Genomic DNA, 19,734 nt, shown 5'->3' on the forward strand with positions numbered 1-19,734 from the left:
AACGTGGGTTCTTTTCTATTTCTTAAGTGTGTCGGCTGCCATTGAGAAATAAAGGGAAAGAGCACAAGAGAGAGAAATTTAAAGCTGGGTGTCCGGGGGAGACATCACATGTCAGCAGGATCCGTGATGTTCCCCCAGATCTAAACCCAGCAAGTTGTTATTAGCGATTTTCAAAAGGGGAGGGAGTGCACGAATAGGGTGTGGGTCACAGAGATCAGATACTTCACAAGGTAATAAAATATCACAAAGCAAATGGAGGCAGGAAGAGATCACAGGACCACCAAATGAGGCAAAATTAAAATTGCTAATGAGGTTTCTGCAGGCATTATCATTGATAACATCTTATCAGGAAACAGGGTTTGAGAGCAGATAACCTGTCTGACCCAAATTTATCAGGTGGGAATTTTCCTCCTTCTAATAAGCCTGGGAGCACTACAGGAGACTGGGGCTTATTTCATGCCTTAGACTTCGACCATAAAAGACAGCACACGCTTCTAAAGGGGTTGTTTATAGGCCTGCCTTCAGAGTGCATTCTCTTTCTCAGGGATGTTCCTTGCTGAGAAAAAGAATTCAGCGATATTTCTCCTATTAGCTTATGAAAGAGGAGGAATAGAGCTCTGTTCCCTCCGGCTCACCGGCGGCCAGTTCAAAGTTACCTCTAGTTCCCTGAACATCACTGTTATCCTGTTCTTTTTTTAAGATGCTCAGATTTTGTATTGTTCAAACACACATGCTCTACAAACAATTTGTGCAGTTGATACAATCACAGGGTCCTAAGGCGACATTCATTCTCCTCAGTTTACGAAGAAGATGACGGGATTAAAAGAAGACATTCATACAGCCAACAGACACATGAAAAAATGCTCATCATCACTGGCCATCAGAGAAATGCAAATCAAAACCACAATGAGATACCATCTCACACAAGTCAGAATGGCAATCATTAAGAAGTCAGGAAACAACAGGTGTTGGAGAGGATGTGGAGAAATAGGAACACTTTTACACTGTTGGTGGGATTGTAAACTAGTTCAACCATTATGGAAAACAGTATGGCGATTCCTCAAGGATCTAGAACTAGATGTACCATATGACCCAGCCATCCCACTACTGGGTATATACCCAAAGGATTATAAATTACTCTACTACAAAGACACATGCACACGTATGTTTATTGTGGCACTATTCACAGTAGCAAAGACTTGGAATCAACCCAAATGTCCATCTGTGACAGACTGGATTAAGAAAATGTGGCATATATACACCATGGAATACTATGCAGCCATCAAAAAGGATGAGTTTGCGTCCTTTGTAGGGACATGGATGCAGCTGGAACCATCATTCTTAGCAAACTATCACAAGAAGAGAAAACCAAACACCGCATGTTCTCACTCATAGGTGGGAACTGAACAATGAGATCACTTGGACTGGAAAAGTGGAACATCACACACTGGGGCCTATCATGGGGAGGGGGGAGGAGGGAGGGATTGCATTGGGGAGTTATACATGATATAAATGATGAATTGATGGGTGTTGACGAGTTGATGGGTGCAGCACACCCACATGGCATAAGTATACATATGTAACAAACCTGCACGTTATGCACATGTACCCTAGAACTTAAAGTATAATAAAAAAAAAAAATAAGAGATTTAAAAAAAAAAAGAGATTAAAGACAGGCATAGGAAAACACAAGGGTATTGATTGGGGAAGTGATTAGTGTCCATGAAATCTTCACGATTTATGTTCAGAGATTACAGTAAAGACAGGTGTAAGAAATTATAAAAGTATCAATTTGGGGAACTAATAAATGTCCATGAAATCTTCACAATTGATGTTCTTCTGCTGCAACTTTAGCCGGTCCCTCCGTTTGGGGTCCCTGACTTCTCGCCACAATACACCAACAAAATTGAGTGTGTTCCAGAGTCTGTTACAAGTTGGAAGGCTTTTTTTTTTTTTTTTTTTTTTTTTGAGACGCAGTCTCGCTCTGTCACCCAGGCTGGAGTGCAGTGGCCAGATCTCAGCTCACTGCAAGCTCCGCCTCCCGGGTTTACGCCATTCTCCTGCCTCAGCCTCCCGAGTAGCTGGGACTACAGGCGCCCGCCACCTCGCCCGGCTAGTTTTTTGTATTTTTTAGTAGAGACAGGGTTTCACCGTGTTAATCAGGATGGTCTAGATCTCCTGACCTCGTGATCCGCCCGTCTCGGCCTCCCAAAGTGCTGGGATTACAGGCTTGAGCCACCGCGCCCGGCCGGAAGGCTTTTATGGAAAAGTTTAGAGAAAAGGAAGTGGATTCCTCATGCTGGAGTTGTCCCTTTCATTGGAGAGTATAATACAGAAGTTACAATCCTAGGCTACAGATTACAACAAAGAGGCTAAAATGTTTAACATGCAAAACAATCAGTAAAACTTCATGAATCAGAAAAACTTCACGATTCAGAAATAAGTCAATCTCCTTTTCTTTTCTTTCTTTTTTTTTTTTTTGTATTTTGTTTTTGAGATGGAGTCTCACTCTGTCACCTAGGTGGAGTGCAGTGGCATGATCTCAGCTCATTGCAATCTCCACCTGCCAGGTACAAGCAATTCTGCCTCAGCCTCCCAAGTAGCTGGGACTAGAAGTGCGCACCCCCACGCCCAGCTAATTTTTGCATTTTTAGTAGAGATGGGGTTCCACCATGTTGGTCAGGCTGGTCTCAAACTCCTGACCTTGTGATCCGCCTGCATCGGCCTCCCAAAGTACTGGGATTACAGGCGTGAGCCACTGTGCTCAGCCTGTCAATCTCCTTTTCAATGTCAGTAAGTTATGTCTTAATCAGTATGCCAAGTTTGAGGAACTCATGATAATATTCGAGGAATTCATGTTATGATCTTTACTCAGGAATAGGATGTGAGCCAGGAATCATAAAACTTCCCCTGGGCAAGTCACATTCATATATAGATGACTAGTGGGTGGGGGGCAGGCTGGAGAAGCACACCCTTACCCTGGACAAGTGGATTTGGAAGTCTGCCAAATGTGACCTGTAGATTATCACTTGCAGAATGGCAGCCACGACTGTAGGTATCATTATCATGTTCCAGGCAGGTGGAAGGCTAAAAGAAAATGGTAACGAGAAACGAGGTATATGCCAGGTGATTTCTCATCTTTATCTGGAATGCAATAACTTTCCCAAAGGCTCTAACCACTATTTCCATTTATATTTCACCTTCCAGAATGGAATCTCATGGCCAACCCTTGCTGTAGGATAGCATCTAGAAAAATCACGATTGTATTCATACACATTACCTTTTCCCAAATGAAAGAAGAGTAGAATGGCTATAGGGAAGGTAATTATTGGTAACCTTTGGAGAGAGAAGGAACTTTCCATATAGATGAGTAGTGAGTGGGTGGCAGGCTGGAGAAGCACACTTTTACACTGCAGAGAAGGCTCTTCATTTTCTGTTCTTAGGAGCTTAAATTTACCCACCTTTCACAAAAGAGGCCATTTTGTGTGACTGCTGTCACAAGTACTTCCCTGTACCCGTTTCTCATTGTTCACCTAGAAAATTATTTGTCATCAAGACTCAGATGAAATGTCATCACATTCACATGGAAGCCTTATGCTGCTCCATCAGAAAAAAAAAAAAAAAATTGTTGAATGTCTACTAGAAATTGAGCTGACTAAAGGCAATAGCTCCACCTTCTTTGTATTTCAACCCTTAGGCTAATGCCTGGGTGGCTTACTTAATTTATATACCATGTGTGGAGTGCAGATATTACACATTTCCAGTTAAGGTGCATGAAGGATTGGGTGTCTCACATAATTTCTTAGGGCTAACTATAAAAAGGATCCAAATATTTTTTGCTAGTTTTGGAACAGTTCAAATACACGGGAGAGTGAGAACCTGTGCTTTGGTGTTGTAAACCATAAAGCAAAATACACAAAATCAAATGTCCTTTTGGAGAATAAAACCTAATCAAATGTACAGAGAGATTGAGTCCTAGCAATAGGTTAACCAGCGGGTACATGTCACTCCTAAGGACATTCCAATGTGAGAATACTTAACTATTTTGCTGGCCAAAGAAGAATCATTTTTGCTTGAATTTGATCAATGGGCCAATAGTTTAAACATTTAGCAAAGGACAATACCTTAAAAAATATTGGCCAAAAATTATAAAATATTTTAACAATATTTATATATTTCTAATTGATAAATAATATTTGTATATATATTATGAGGTACAATGTGATGTTTTGATCTCTGTATGAATGAGTACATTAAGCTAATTAACATATCCATCACTTCATCTAGTTATCCTTTTTTTTTTTTTTTGTATGTGGTAGAATACAAAAAATCAATTCTGTCAGCAATTTTGAAACACACACTAAATTATAATTAACTGTGGTCACCACACAGTGCAATAGATACTAAAATATTTCTTCTGTCTAACTGAAGCTGATCAATATCTCCTTTTTCCCCCATGCATCCCCAAAACCCTCAGCCTCTGGTAAAATCCTTTCTATTCTCTTTTTCTATGAGATTCACTTTTTAGATTCCACATATGAGATTTTATAGTACTTGTTGATATGGTTTAGCTGTGTCCCCACCCAAATCTCATTTTGAATTGTAGCTCCCATAATCCCTGCATGTTGTGGGAGGTAACCTGGGAAGTAATTGAATCATGAGGATGGGTTTTTCCCATGCCGTTTTTGTGATAGTGAATCAATCTCAGGAGAACTGATGGTTTTATAAAGGATAGTTCCCTTGCACATGCTCTTCTTGCCTACCACCATGTAAAGGGTGCCTTTGCTCCTCCTTTGCCTTTCACCATGATTGTGAGGTCTCATGTGGAACTGCGAATCCATTAGAACTATTTTTATTTATAAATTACCCAGTCTCAGGTATTTCCTCATAGCAGTATGAAAATGGACTAATATGCTAGTCTTTCTGTCCCTGGCTTATTTAACTTAGCATAATGTTCTCCAGGTTCATCCATGTTGTTGCAAATGACAGCATTTTCTGCCTTTTTATGGCTTCATCGTGTGGTACACACATTTTCTTTATATATCCATTTCTTTGATTTTGAGATAGAGTTTCACTTGTGTTGCCCAGGCTGGAGTTCAGTGGCACGATCTTGGCTCACTGCAACCTCCGCCTCCTGGGTTCAAGCGATTCTCCTGCCTCAACCTCCCAAGTAGCTGAGATTACAGGCATGCACCACCAGGTCCATCTGATTTTATAGTTTTGGTAAAGAGAGGCTGGTCTCGAACTCCCAACCTCAGGTGATCCACCCATCTCGGCCTCCCAAAGTGCTGGGATTACAGGCATGAGTCTCTGTGCCCGGCCTATATATCCATTTCTTGATGAATAATTAGGTTGTTTCCATATCTTGGCCATTGTCAATAAAGGCACAATAAACATAGGCGTGCAAACATCTCTTTAACAAACATATTTCGCTTCCTTTGAATATATAATCAGAAATGAGATTTCTGGATTATATAGAAAATTTGACTTTCAGTTTTTTGAAAAAACTTCAGTCTATTTTGCAAAATGGCTGTATAATTTACACCTTTACCAACAATGCACCAAGGTTTCCTTTTTTCCACATCTTCACCAATGCATTCTAGTTTTGTGTTTTTCAATATAGCCCTTCTAGTATGTGTGAGGTGATATGTAATTATGGTTTTAATTTGTATTTCTCTGATGATTAACAATGTAGAACATTTAAAAATATATATTCCTTGGCCATTTTATTATATGTCTTTTTTTAAGAAATGTCTTTTCGGGTCCTTTGTCAATTTTCTAATCAGCTATTTTCCTGCTATTGAGTTATTTGATTTCCTTGTACATTTTTGGACATTACCTTTTTATGAGTTGTATGATTTGCAAATATTCTCTCTCTCAGTCTATGGGTTGTCTCTTCACTGTGTTGCTTCCTTTGCCATGCATAAGCTTTTTAATTTGCTATAATTCCATTTATGTATTTTTGCCATTGTTGTCTGTGCTTCTGGAGGCCTTTCCAATAAATTATTGCCCAGACCAATGTCGTGTAGTGCTTCCGCTATGTTTTCTTTTAGCAGCTTTATAGTTGCAGGTTTTATGTTTACATCTTTAAATTTTTTTTTGGTTTATTTTCACATATAATGTGAGATAAGAGTCCAATTTCATTCTTCTGAATTTGAATATTCATTTGTCTTGACATCATATTGAAGAGACTGTCCTTTTCCCATTGTGTGTTGCCAGCACTTTTGTCAAAAATCAATTTGTTGAAAATATCTAGATTTATTTCTGGATTTCTATTCTGTTCCATTTGTCAATATTTCTGTTTTTATGCCAGTGTCATGCTGTTTTGATTACAATGACTTTAATATATATTTTTGGATAAGGTGGTATGATGCTTCCAGCTCTGTTCTTTTTGCTCAAGATTGCTTTGGCTACTTGAGGTCTATTTTGGTTTCATACAAATTTTAGCATTTTCTTTTCTATTGCTGTGAAAAATGACACTGGAATTTTGATAGGGGTTACATTCAGTCTGCACATTGCTTTGGGTTTTGTACATTTTAACAACATTAATTATTCTAATCCTTGACCACAAAATATCTTTCTACTTATTTGTGTCTTTAATTGTTTTTTCATCAATGTTTTGCAGTTTTCAGTATACAGGTCTTTCATCTCCTTGGTTACATTTACTCCTAAGTAATGTTTTTAGTGCTATTTTAAAATGAGATTGTTTCTTTAATTTATTTTGTAGATAGTTTGTTGTTAGTGTATAGAAATTCTACTAATTTTTGTATGTTGATTTTGTAACCTGCCTCTTTACTGGATTTGTTTAACAGTTTTGGCAGGATTTTGGTTGAGTCCTTATGGCTTTCTCTATATAAAATCATGTGATCAGCAAAGAGAGACAATTTGACTTCTTTCTTTTCTGTTTGAGTGTCTTGTATTTTTCTTGCCCAATTTAGCTAGCTGGAACTTACAGTACTATGTTGAAGACTAGTGATTAGAGTGGGCATCCTTTTCTTATTTCTGATCTTAGATGAAAAGCTTTCAACTTTTCACCATTGAGTATAATGTTAATTGTGAACTTGTCATTTATGGTCTTTATTATGTTGAAGTACATTTCTTCTGTATCTGTTTTGTTGAGAAGTTGTATCATGAATGAATGTTAAATTTTCCAAATGACTTTTTTGCATATATTGAGATGCCTATACAGTTTTTGTCTTTTATTTTGCTAACGTGTTGTATCAAGTGTATGAATTATATGTGTTGAATCATCCTTGCATCTCTGGGATATACTTCACTTGATCATGGTGAATGATCACTTTAATGTGCTGTTGAATTCAGTTTGATAGTATTTTATTGGAGATTTTTATAATATGCTCATCAGAAACACTGGTCAGTAATTTTCTTTTCTTGTAATGTCCTTCCCTGGCTTTAGTATCAGGGCACTGCTGGCCTCATATAATTAGTTTGAAAGTAAACTTTCCTTTTTAATATATTTAAGATGAAGTCTTACCAGTCTCATCTACAACACTGATAGACAATCTCATAAATCATCTATAAAAATATTTATTTTTACTTAATGTAGAATCCTGATGAAATCTCTAAAAGCAATCATTTGTTTGCAAATCAAATATCTGTGTCAGTGAATTAGCTTATCCACTATAGAAAATTGTTGTATATAAGACAATTACATTTTGGAGAACATTTGCCAAATAACATGGCGTATGAAAGAGGTTTAAAAATAATTTTTATGGAATGCATAACTAAATGAAATAATGACTGTGATGTTTTTAAAAGCAAGGTCAGTCATACACTAACTTTACAGAGCATATGATTTCAAGAGTACTTGTGTGTTTATTTACTATATTAATGAGTAAACAAATGCATTTTTAAAAGATTTAACCCTATGATTTGTTATATACTAACTAACCTCACATGAATTCATGATACTTTTGATAGTTTAAACTGTAGCTTCACTTATTTATATCCCTGAGCAACTATACTCTGTCATGCCTTACTGTGGGTGACTATGCTGTCCTGATCTCTTGACTTTGGCCTCAGTTTTTTTTTTTAAATCTGCTTTGGTCAGTGGCATGAAGGCAGAAGTGACAATGTTCCAGTTCTGAGTCTATGCCATAAAAGCTTGGTATGTTTTCCCTATTTTTTCTGTACTTCTGATACTTACATAAAAGAAAAACATACAAAAAAGCTTAACTAATATATAGAGATTTGGTCAATTTAAGATAAGTATGTCTTTTAAAAAAATAGATTTTAATAAAACTCCAGTAACATTAAAAAAAATTCCATACATAAAGATTGAAACTCTAGCTCCATTAAAGTGCTAATAAAACTTTTAATAATTTTGTTTCCTATTGAATTTTTTTGTGAGGCTTTTTACATGAATCTTATTATTTGACAACCAAGATATTGTGAAAAAAATAATTTTAGAGCATATATAAAAAATTAATGAATTTAATTTATCTTACATTTTTTCATGCTAAAAATATCGAAGAACCTCTAAATATTCTATATTCTTGCAAGGGAAGGACACTTGTTCTTCTAACAAAAAAGAGTATTTTTCCATTGACAACTTTTAATCAAAAACAATTTAACTCTCTCCGTCCTATTCTGGCCATATGAAGTGCTGGCTTCCCCTTCAACTTTCACCACAATTGTAAGTTTCCTGAGGCCTTCTCAGAAGCTGAACAGATGCGTCATGCTTCCTGTACAGCCTGCAAAACTATGAGTCAATTAAACTTCCTTTCTTTATAAATTACCTAGTTTCAGGTATTTCTTCACAGTGATATAAGAACAGACTAACTACAGAAAATTGGTACTGAGGAATGGGGCATTGTTATAAAGGTACTTGCAAATGTGGAGGTGACTTTGGATCTGGATAACAGACAGAGAGTGGAATAATTCGGAGGGTTCAGAAGAAGACAGGAAGATTACGGAAGGTTTGGAACTTCCTAATGACTTGTTGAGTGGTTGTGACCAAAATACTGATAGTGGTCTGGACAATGAAGTCCAGGCTGAGGATGTCTTAGATGGAAATGAAGAACTTATTGGGAACTGGAGCAAAGGTAACTTTTGTTGTGCCCTAGTGAATAACCTGGCTGCATTTTGCCCTTGCCCTAGGGAATCTGTGGAACTTTGAATTTGAGAATGATTATTTATAGTATCTGGCAGAAGAAATTTCTAAGCAGGAAAGTATTCAAGACTTGGCGTATCTGCTTCTAAAAGGTTATGTTCATATGTGTGAGCAAAAAACCCCATAAAACTGAAACTTACATTTAAAGGGGAAGCAAAGTATAAAAGTTTGGAAAACTTGCAGCCCAGGCATGTGGTAGAAAAAAATGCCCATTTTCAGGGGATGAATTTAAGCAGATTGCAGAAATTTGTATAAGTAAAGAGGAGCCAAGTGCTAATAACCAGCACAATGCAGAAAAGGCCTCAAAGGCATTTCAGAAACATTCAAGGAGATCCTCTCATCACAGACTTGAAGGCCTAGGAGGAAGAATGATTTCATGGGCCAGATCCAGGGCCCTACTGCTCTGCACAACCTCTGAACACTGCTCCCTGCATCCTGGCCACTCCAACTACAGCCATGGCTAAAAGGCACCCAGGTACAATTTGATCTACTACTTCAGAGTGTTCAAGACATAAGCCTTGGCATCTTCCATGTGGTGTTTATCCTACAGGTGCACAGAGTGCAAGAGTTGAAGCTTGGGAGCCTCTGTCTAGATTTGAGAGGATGTATGGAAAAGACTACATGTCCTGGCAGAAGCCAGCTGCAGGGGTGGAGCCCTCATGGAGAACCTGTACTAGGGCAGTGCAAAGGGGAAATGTTGAGCTGGAGTCTCCACACACAGTTCCTACTGGGACACTCCCTAGTGGAGTTGTGAGAAAAGGGCCATCATCCTTCAGACCCCAGAATGAGGTTGATTCACGGGCAGCTTGCACCCTGTGGCTGGAAAAGCTATAGGTACTCAGTGCCAGACCATGAGAGCAGACACAGGGACTGAACCCTGTATAGCCACAGGAGTGGAGCTGCTGAAGGCTTTGAGAGCCCACCCATTGCATCAGTGTGCCCTAGATGTGGGACATGTAGTGAAAGGAGATTATTTTGGAGCTTTCATATTGAATGACTGCCCTGCTGGGTTTTAGACTTGCATGGGGGCTGCAGTTCAGTTCCTTTCTTTTGGCCAACTGCTTTATTTTGGATTAGGAGCATTTATCCAATGCCTATACTCCCATTGTATCTTGGAAGTAACTAACTTTTTAAAAAAATTTTTTGTAGGTTTATACGTGGAAGGCACTTGCCTTGTCTCAGATGAGGCTTTGGACTTTTGAGTTAATGATGGAATGAGTTAAGACTTTAGAAGACTAGTCAGAAGGCATGATTGTATTGTGAAATGTGAGAAGGGCATGAGATTTGGGAGGGGTCAGGGCAGAATGATATGGTTTTGATCTGTGTTCCTCCTCAAAATCTCATGTTGAATTGTAATTCCCAATGTTGAAGGTTGGGCCTGTAGGAGGTGATTGGATCATGGAGGTCCAAACCATCTTCTTGGTGCTGTTCTTGTGATAGAGTTTTTGTAAGATCTGGTTGTTTAAAAGTGGGTAGCACCTTTCCCTCTCTGTCTTCCTCCTGCTCTGGTTATGTGAATTTCTGGCTCCCTGTTTACTTTCTGTCATGATTGTAAGTTTTCTGAGACTTCTTCAGAAGCCAAGCAGATGCCAGCATAGTGTGTCTGTACAACCTGTGGAACCATGAGCCAATTAAGCCTCTTTTCTTTATTGAAATATATATATATAATCTTTTGAGATGGAGTCTTGCTCTGTCACCCTGGCTGGAGTGCAATGACATGATCCCATTCACTGTATGCAACCTCTGCCTCCCGGATTCAAGCAATTCTTCTGCTTCAGGCTCCTGAGTAGCTGGGGTTACAGGCACCTGCCACCACGCACAGCTAATATTTGTATTTTTTAGTAGAGATGGGGTTTCACCATGTTGGTCAGGCTGGTCTCTAACTCCTGACCTCAGGTGATCCACCCACCTCGGCCTCCCAAATTGCTGGGATTACTGGTGTGAGCACTGCACTCAGCCAAAAAAATAATAATTTAAAAGGGAAATGGAAATAGCATTCCATGAGACAAATGCAATACACATTGTTCATACTTATAAATTAGGAATAAAAGGATAATTAAATGCTAAAATAATTTTAAACATACCAGAAAGTATGTAGTCTCTGTCATGAAGATGTTAGAAAGGGAAAGGGGTTAAGAATAAACAATTCTGGTTAAGAATAAACAATTCTTGGAATTGTCAACCTGTGTCTAGAAGATGGAACGTGAAGAAGGTATTCATATTTTGGTACTGGCCTAGGATAAGAAAATCTCTAGTCCAAGAAGTTTACGATGGTGTGGCATATGTTCTACATTCCCAGATGTTGACAGGGATAAACTTTCAGTTGTTATGCCATGTCCCATTGTGTAGAGACAAGATGATTCCTGGTGACGCAAAGATGTAGCCTTAAAGAATGTTGAACTACATAATTGAAGAAGTTATGCTTCATACTTTTTTTGAAATATAATACCCTGAAAAGAAAATGGAAAAATTCTAGGATTACAACTCTGAATACTTACAGAGTTGTAATCATTGACAATGATAATCGACAAAATTGAGAGCAGTAATGTCGTCACCTCCTGGTGAGCTTCAGTTTGTTTCTCCTCTCCATCTTTAATTTTTTTTCTCCTTTTCAAAGTTAACCATTCACTTCACTTCTAAAGCCACAAATTCACATTTCCTGTTTTTGAATTCCCTGTAGATTCAATTATAAAGTATGCATTTGTGTCTGGCTTCTTTCACACCACATCATGTAGGTCCCTTCAATTATCTTCTGGCCCAGTCCTCAGACTCTTGCCTGAGATCAAGAGTATTCAGTGAAGAATAATAAAACATTTTTAAAGAAACTGTTTCACAAAGAATTTGTCCAGAATCTTCTGCAGGGATGACTGATCAGCAGTGTTGAAGGAGGTGTGCTTGTGGCACACATCTGCACATTTGATATAAAAAAATGCAGAGCTTTGCTCCAGAAGTGGATGAGCACCAGAAGCAGTTAGGGTGGTACTAGGACAGGCAAAACAAGAATATTTGCAACTTTGGAGGTATTAACTCTGTAACTGGTGACTTAGGAGAGGTCATCACAGTGAGCCAAAGCCAGAGATGGGAAAGCAGTGTATGCCATGAATTGGTAAGATGGTTGACCTCTTGGGAATTCTAAGAACTCTCTGGAGGAATTTGAAGGAAATGGAGTTTCTTTAGATCTGAGCCACAAAAACATAATATTATTTATTGTTTTTATATTATATATAAATATGTTACATATATTTTACACACATGTGTGCACACACACAAGGCTGGAACTGCTTTGGAAATAGTTATGTATGCTTTTGAGATTAGGAGATCTAGGGTAAGGGTCTAGTAGTTGAGAACAATAAATATAAATGCTTTCTCAAAAAAAGTGTTTTTTTTTTTTTTAATCTCACAAACTTATGCTTCTGTATTGGTATGCTAATGATGCAAAAAATTGGAATTTTTGTTTAATATATATCATACTGGTTTTCATGTACATGCTACCAATAGTTTGATAATAAATTTTTAAAGTCACTCCTGTATTTGCTTTATACCCGAGTTATTTAAAACAAAGGTTTAAAAGTAGATAAAAGGCCAGACAAGGTGGCACATCTGTAACCTCAGCACTTTGGGAGGCTGAGGTCAGGGGTTCGAGACCAGCCTGGTCAACATGGTGAAACCCTGTCTCTACTGAAAATACAAAAATTAGCCCTACGTGGTGGTACATGCCTGTAGTCCCAGCTGCTTGGGAGGCAGAGGTGAGAGAATCGCTTGAACCTGGGAGGCAGAAGTTGCAGTGAGCCAAGATCGCGCCACTGCACTCCAGCCTGGATGACAGAGTGAAACTCAGCCTCAGAAAAAAAAAAAAAAAAGAAAAAAGAAAAAAAACAAAAAAAAAGTGGTTAAAAGTATCACAAACTGAACTGATGTCTTTCTACTGTTTCTCACAATATCTTAGCAACTAAGACCACTGAAACTTACTTTTCTGTTGCAAATTTTCTAGCATTGAAAATGGTTTTATATGTAAAGAGAAATATAAGAAAAGAAGTAAAACAGCTTACCATAAGAAAGGGTTTTTTTTTTAAACCCAGATTTTGCATTTTCTTGTATCTTTAAAGCTACATAAACTGATCATTACTAAGGCAATTCACTTAGAGACTAGATGTTAATAACAAGAGCATTTGCTTAATATTCTTGGTGATTAGGTTTCACATCCTTAAGTCTTTATCGAAAAATACCTTTATTCCCTTAATTTCTCTAAGAACAAAACTAATATGATCAAAAAATGTAAAATGAAAATTGTGATGGGCTGTTCAAAAAATTGATAAGAAGTCAAACTCACTTCAGAAAAAGAAAGCACAGCAGCAGCAGAACCATTACAAACACTATTCAATTTTAAATTTGATTTTCAAGATAATGCAAGTCAAACCATTTGCCCAAATATGTAACAATCACACACAATAAAACTTACATAGTTATCCTATAGTACCCACATCAGTCCCTTCCACAGACATGCTCCCCAGGTTGCTATAAAACAAAAGACCCAAAATAGTTTAAGAAGGGAAAAATTTCAGAGAGATATTTGAAAAACAGCATAGCAATAGATTTTGCTTTTGATTTGCTGACTTGAAATTAGAGATATGATTTTAAATGATGGAAACGCCATCAAATTGTACCAGAACAGGCAAATGTGTATATACTGAGAAATCTGTACATAGCCTTTGTTGCTCTGGAGGGAAGCTCAAGGAATCCTTACTTTTATAATAGCAAAGAAGCTAAAAATCTTGACCCACAGTCACTTTAACACACAATAGAAGTGTTTGCTGTGGCATGCTCTAAGCTGTACCCTTTGTCCCAGCATAGTTTCGGCAGGTCATTGCATTCTCAAAAAGTGGCTAGAAAGCATTAAGTTAAATTAATATGATTAAGCTTTGTCTCATATAATTCTCCAACTGTTTCACATCTGTTAATCAGGTCTATCCCTATAGGATTAAATATTCTTGGAAAGCAAGACCTACATTTTTTTGTTGTTTGTTTCTGAGATGGATTCTGGCTCTGTTACCCAGGTTGGATAGCAGTGGCACAATCTCGGCTCATGCAACCTCCATGTCCCAGATTCAAGCCATTCTCGTGCCTCAGCCTCCCAAGTAGCTGGAATTACAGGTGCCCGTCACCATGTCTGGCTAATTTTTGTAGTTTTCGTAGAGATGAGGTTTTGCCATGTTGGCCAGGCTGGTTTTGATCTCCCGACCTCAGACAATCTGCCTGTCTCAGCCTCCCAAAGTGCTGGGATTACAGGCGTGAGCCACCATGCCTGGCCAACAAAACCTAAATTTTTAATATTTCTAATTACCTTTGATGAGATACATAGAACATATCTAATCTCTCTCTTCTCCTTTGTTTGACAATTTTTCATAATCTGATTACAATATTAGTATTGGTAATTATAGAAAATGAAGAAAGCACAGAACAACAGGAGAAAAAATATATATATTGCCTGTAATTTCAATATCCAGAGAAAGCCCCTGTTAATATATTGGGGCAATTTATCCCAATTCCACCCCTACACCTTTGGCACTTCTAAAAAAAGCATAGGCTTAAAAATTCTATTTGTTTGTTGTTTTTATATAATTGGAATCATTCTAACTTTTTCACACATCATTAAATGTTCTTTGTTACCATGATAGTATGGCTACATAATTATCCATTTGTGGCAGAGTTAGCTAGCTCTTTATTAAAGACTGACACTACTCTTGCATGGCATATAGACCCAAAAACAACCACATTTTTCAGCCCTTTTAAAATCTAAATTGTGTCATGTGATTGCACTTTGACTAACAAAGTACATACAAAAATGTTTAGTCCGTTTATAGTTTAAGTACATAAGAACTTCTTTCATAAATTTCTACTTTTTCTTATTTCCTTATCTGCCAAATTGACATCAATGCCAAGAGATACCTGGGAAACCACATGGTATGAATGCCAGGGCTCTCATCTGGCTAGATCCCTGAATGACTGCATGGAGTAGATTCCTTTACTCCTGCCTCACTTGCTGTTTATATACTATGTAAGGAAAAAAAAAAAACCTTTCCACTCTGTTAAACCAGTAAAATTTAAGGTTTATTGTTAGAGTAGCAAACATAACCTTAAACAAAACCCTATAATCTATAAATAAGTCATAACTATTATTGAGTGGTTTTCAAAATTTTATACAGTAATTATGATATTTGGAAATGAATCTTTGTACATACACTACATCTTCAGGACAAATTCATAGAAACTATATTGTTGGGTTTCAGTGAAGGAACACTATGGCTCCTGGTACAGACAGCCCCTGAACTAAATATAAAAGTTAGAAAACAAAAGATTTGAAACAATGTACACTTCAACAAATTGTGTATAAGAATTCCTAGTTCCTTGGATTCTCAATCTTTCCCAATCTCCTTCCATTACCATAGGTGAAAAATATTGTTTTTATTTCTTGAATTATACCAGTGGTTATATATTTTTTTCTTTTTGTTCTTCCTTTTCATTATAACTGTGTATGTTTCCCACTTATATTTAGTTATAAGACTAATATCTTTACCATTCATGCCCTAATTCAAACTAGACCAAGACTAGCAGTAGGTAAATATAATCATTCATGAGCTTGTGTGTTAGAGTTGCTTTTGTTGCTGTAGAAGATTTAGCATGCCATTAGGAACCTTAGCACCGCTTTTTTTTTTTTTTTTTTTTTTTTTTATGGCCTGTTCTTACCATTTCTGGGGTCTACCCATTGGTCTAGACTTGAGTCAAAGTGCTTGATCTCTACCTAGCTCATCTATTGGGATTGAAGTCCTCATCTGAACAGGCCTCTGAGATGATGTTCTGATAATTTGACTGGTACTTCTAGCCCATATTTTTAGTAACCCTTTCTAGATACTATGGCATGCACTCCTGGTAATTTACTTTGTTTTCAGTGACTCCTGCATCATTGCAAGTCTAGTCACTACTTGGAGACATCTGGTGTTTTTATATTCATTAATTTATTCATTTATTCTCAAAGTAAACATTTATGGGGTGCCTCCTATAGTCAGACTTGTAAGAAACATTAGTGTTACTTTGGTAAATAAACACCCATTGTTCCTCCCCTCATAAAGCCTAGAGTCTAGTATATGTGAAAAGAGAAGGAGCAAATAGATAGTGAGAGGAACATATGAATAAGAAAACACATCAGTAAATGTATAATTGTTGAAAAAAAAAAACTAGATAAGTTAAGAGGTTGATTTTATCCAGGCTATTAAATTAGAGTGCCCCCAGATTCAAAGATCAGAGTGTTTCACCAAGGTAGTTTTGCCTTAGATTTTTATCAGGAGAGATAGATAACTTGCAGACAGGGTGGTTTAAAGTCCAGGTTGTTTTGTAGGCAGGGGAAGCTGAAGTTAGTTATTTGAACAGGACATGTTTTTCTTTGCGGATGGCTAGTTTTAAGACAATTAGTTTAGAATAAACAGTTCTAATCTTAGCAATCAATCATGACCAACAGTTCTGATTTTAGCTAAGCAACCATGAGACAAAACACAGAAAGTTGACTGAGGATTCTCTGTCTGGCTTATCCACAGAAAAACATGGAATAGTTAAGGAAACTGTCAAGGCCAGTACAGGTGAAATAAGTACAAGGATGAGAGACAAGAGAAGTCAGGAAAAGGTAGTGAGGTTTTTTTTTTTTTTAATTAATTTTTCTTTTGTTTTGTTTTTGAGACGGAATCTCGCTCTGTTGCCCAGGCTGGAGTGCGGTAGCGCAATCTCGGTTCACTGCAAGCTCCGCCTCCCGGGTTCACGCCATTCTCCTGCCTCAGCCTCTGGAGAAGCTGGGACTACAGGTGCCCGCCACCACGCCTGGCTAATTTTTTGTATTTGTAGTAGAGACGGGATTTCACCGTGTTAACCAGCATTGCCTCGATCTCCTGACCTCGTGATCCGCCCACCTCAGCCTCCCAAAGCGCTGGGATTACAGGCGTGAGCCACCGCGCCTGGCCCAGTGAGTTTTCACATTTAGTAGAGATGGGTTTTCACCATGTCTCGAACTCCTGACCTCAGGTGATCTGCCTGCCTCAGCCTCGCAAATTGCTGGGATTATAGGTGTGAGCCACTGCGCCCGGCCATGTTTTCGAGTGTTTTTTTAAAAAAAAGACTTGTGCAATAGATTTTGAGGTGAAATTTAGTGATTTTTTTCTGATAAATTAGAGCATTTAATTGACTATTTTATTCAGGTGGATGTGTTGAATATTTGTTAAAGACCAGTTTTTTAAGCTAAGACATGTAATAAATCCCAAATGACAGTACCTTGTTGCTTACTTAGCTATTGTACTTATATTTTTTGGAGGAGAAAACACTATCATAAAGTGTAAATAGCCAATGCATAACTCTATCTTATGCCGGGCCGTGACTGTTGGCAGTGTCATCACTGAGAAAGAGATAAATAAAGTTTATTTACTACAAAAAAAAAATCCAGGTGCAGAGTGATGTGGGACATGGTACAGAAAGATGACTGTAGGAACCATATCCAGTGTGACTACAAGCTACAGTGCGACCATAATAACTGATGTGAAAGGGAAGAAGTTGAGGCCCAGTGGAGCTTTACCTTAAAGACAGGCCTCATAGGTGTGTAGTGCACAGAGGAGATGAACAAAATTCTAAATTCTCTTCTCCAAAGAGGTGTAAAAATATAGCAATACAGCTATGAAAATAAAATGCAAGGCATCTGATTAGCCCATGGATAGATAGCAGCCTAATACAGGCTATTATCTTTCTTTATCTGGATTACTATAATAGTTTTATCACTAATCTCTTTTCTTATTTTTGTAAGATAATACAATTGATAAGATTAAAATAAGTAATTTATATAAATTTTCTTAGGTTAATTTAACCCATTATTAAGTTATTTATATAGCTACAGTTATATAAATAGGCCCAACTTAGTTTTATATAATTATATAACTACAGTTATATATAAATTTATATAACTACAGTTATAAAGTTTTACATCCACAGTTATATAAATTAGATGTATGTAACCTGTCATTTATATAACTGTAACAATAAGAGAATACCACAACCAATGTCTGCAGCAACCTCAGGCAACAGATGCTAGCTGTAGTCCCATTTTATAGATGAGAAAACTAATGTTTAGAGAGAGATAAAATAAATTAGCCAAAGCTTTTCAGTTAGTAAGTGTCTGAGCAGAGGTCTGAACCTAGGTATTCTGACTGTGGAGTCCATGCTGTTATTTGCTAATATCACTTCAAAACCAAAGGACTCCGAATGTTTTTGTAATTTTAATATATTAATAACAATATTTTAAGACATTGTCTCAGTTTAATATTGCATAACTTAGTAAAATTAACTATTTCAAAACTTCTAATGTGATCATGATTATCTAGGCATAATCAAGTTTGAACTTAGTTGCAGGAAGACAGATAATATCTTGTAGTTTTTTTAGTTTGCTATAATTTTCACATTGCTTAATGTGAAATAATGTGCTTGGTAGTGAGACAAAAGTATTTGTTCAATCGTTTATGTAAAATAACATATTTGAAAGATAAAATTGCTATCACATGGATTGGCACATTTGCTAGTTTATTTAGCTTGACTTGAATTGAGTGCAGATTAACTCATTAAGCAATTCCGAACCAGAAACTGCTTTCACCAGCACAGATAAACAAAATCTTACTGTTGAAAAGTTCACACTCCATTTGGAGGAAAATAGACAAAGGGTATGTGATAAATGCTGGGATCAAGGATCAAGATTCATGCACTATGCTGAGTGCAGAGACAGAAGAAACAGAAAACTGTTCATAATTTTATTAAACTGTGGCTCAGTGAGTTTTAAAACAATGATTTCCCCAAACAGTCACAAGAAACATCGAACACTGTGATGAAGGACACCTGCTAAATGCTGTGGGGAACACCAAGTAGTATTAGCCAGGGACCTGCCCCCAAAATTTTGAACTCTAGTTGGAGAGAGAATGATGAAAAGTGTAAGATCTTAAAGTGCGAACCCAGAGGACAAACGGATCTCTCTAAGTTGAAACGATCAGTAAAGTGCTTTAAAAACATAACAGATTCTTTGCTGTCACAAAGCACGTGGAGAATTTAAGAAAGCATTTCTTTCAAAAGATTTGATTGCTAGATCGAAGAAAGAAGTAAAACCATGGCAGCATCTTCAGTGGAGGTGGGACGAGTATAACTGGAGCACGGGACTCTGAAGGCCATGTCAGGAAATGGGGTTTTAAAAATGGCTTCTGGCCATTTTGTATGAGGCACAAAGGACCACATGGGTCTGTGAACTGACAAACAAATGGACACAGACTGGAAGGCCAAGGTTCTTCCCTGTGGGAATTCAAGTCAGAATTCTGACCACCAGACCTAGATATTTTCCTTGAAAGCTATTCAGCTTTAATTCCTAGGGGCATTGTGATCCATCATCCATCGTTGCTGAGGACCTCTGCGGGTCAAAGCCGTCTGAGTACACCCCTACCTCTGCTGTTCATTGAGTAAATATGCCACTTGCCTCTGGAAATTGAGTGCTGCCACTTTCTGCTGTCTTGAGATCAGATTTTCCCCTTTGACATCAG

This window comes from Trachypithecus francoisi, unplaced genomic scaffold (assembly GCF_009764315.1).
Source record: "Trachypithecus francoisi isolate TF-2019V2 unplaced genomic scaffold, Tfra_2.0 Lachesis_group13, whole genome shotgun sequence".
Taxonomy (NCBI): domain Eukaryota; kingdom Metazoa; phylum Chordata; class Mammalia; order Primates; family Cercopithecidae; genus Trachypithecus; species Trachypithecus francoisi.